Here is a 1,413-nt window from a genome sequence, read left to right on the forward strand (position 1 = left end):
TCAAGAGGAACATAATCGAACTTTTATACATTGGCTACGGGAAGAGGTATAGTGCTGAACATAGTAATTTAGTTACACATGTTATGTGTCCAATTTTAAATAAGAATTATCATGTTATGTATCAACTGAGCTTGAAGTTGGAAATGCTGGAGTTTCAGATAACTTACGATAGATTGCTCATGACCCTCATCCTTTTGTTATTAGATATAGTGGTTATGCAATCAATGGATGTCGCTATCACACACAATCTTGTGATAAAGAACGAAGTGTACAAAACAGTGGAGTTAGCTTAGTTGCAAAAACAATGCAAGTGTCTAGTTCTAAAGATAAAAATTCGGTCATCGGAGATATGTCATTTTATGGAGTCATACAAGAGATATGGGAACTGAATTATAATACGTTTAATGTTCCTGTGTTTAAATGTGATTGGGTTCAAAACAATGGCGGTGTTCGGATTGATGAACTTGGTTATGTTTTAGTTGATTTGAATAGAGTAGGACACAAGTCAGACTCCTTCATACTAGCAAGTCAAGCAAAACAAGTTTTTTATGTTGAGGATCCAAGCGATGTTAGATGGTCAGTTGTGCTTACTCCACCACAAAGAGACTTTGAAGATAGATATAACAACGATGAACTTGGTGATACAATACTACAGTGTGAAGGAATACCCAATGGTATGCCAGATGTTGACTTAAATAATGACTTGGATGACAACATCTTAACATACGTACGAGCAGATTGTGAAGGCACATGGATACCTACATAATATTATAAGGTTTTGTTTTACTGTTCTCAAACTAATAGTACCATTCGTTTATTATGCTCATTCATCTCAATTAATTGATCCGTTTTTAATTTTGTTTAAAACTTGTATACTATGCTAATTGTTTCTTCATTTTGATTGGCAGCCTTTGATTCATACATCACATGGATAACTTTAGTGATGAAGAAGCTGGTGTTGATGAGTTGAAACCAACATTTGGAATTGAGGATGATGAACATCTTGGTACTCAAAATGAAACCCCAAAGCAGATATGTAGACCACGAGGACCAAATATTATGTTCGATATCACTCGCATTAGAAGTTTGGGAGAGAAGAAAGTGGTGATGTACAATGAAGACGGAGTACCCATTGGTGAGAATGGAGCAAAGTTGAAGTCTTTCATAGGATCTGCGACACATTATCATGTCCCGATCACATATTCATCCTGGAAAAGTGTGCCGGTAGAGCTGAAAGATAAAATATTCAGTACGGTTGAGGTATATATATAATTTCAATGTGCTTATATTGATAATGTTCCTGATGTATACTTTATTAATCACTTTTAAATATTTAGGCCGCATTCGTCATTGATCCAAGATCTAGGAAAAATATTATCCAAACTGCTGGCATTTCGTTTCGTCAGTTTAAGT

General features: G+C 35.2%; 1 long non-coding RNA gene across 1 annotated transcript; it reads left to right on the forward strand.

Moving 5' to 3' along the window:
- The first annotated feature begins 588 nt into the window (after nucleotides 1-588).
- On the forward strand, nucleotides 589-962 carry LOC116403885. Its single transcript, XR_004216810.1, has 2 exons — nucleotides 589-775; nucleotides 909-962. It is a non-coding gene; the product is annotated as an uncharacterized LOC116403885 (long non-coding RNA).
- The last annotated feature ends 451 nt before the right edge of the window (nucleotides 963-1,413 follow it).

This window comes from Cucumis sativus, chromosome 5, assembly GCF_000004075.3.
Source record: "Cucumis sativus cultivar 9930 chromosome 5, Cucumber_9930_V3, whole genome shotgun sequence".
Lineage (NCBI taxonomy): Eukaryota > Viridiplantae > Streptophyta > Magnoliopsida > Cucurbitales > Cucurbitaceae > Cucumis > Cucumis sativus.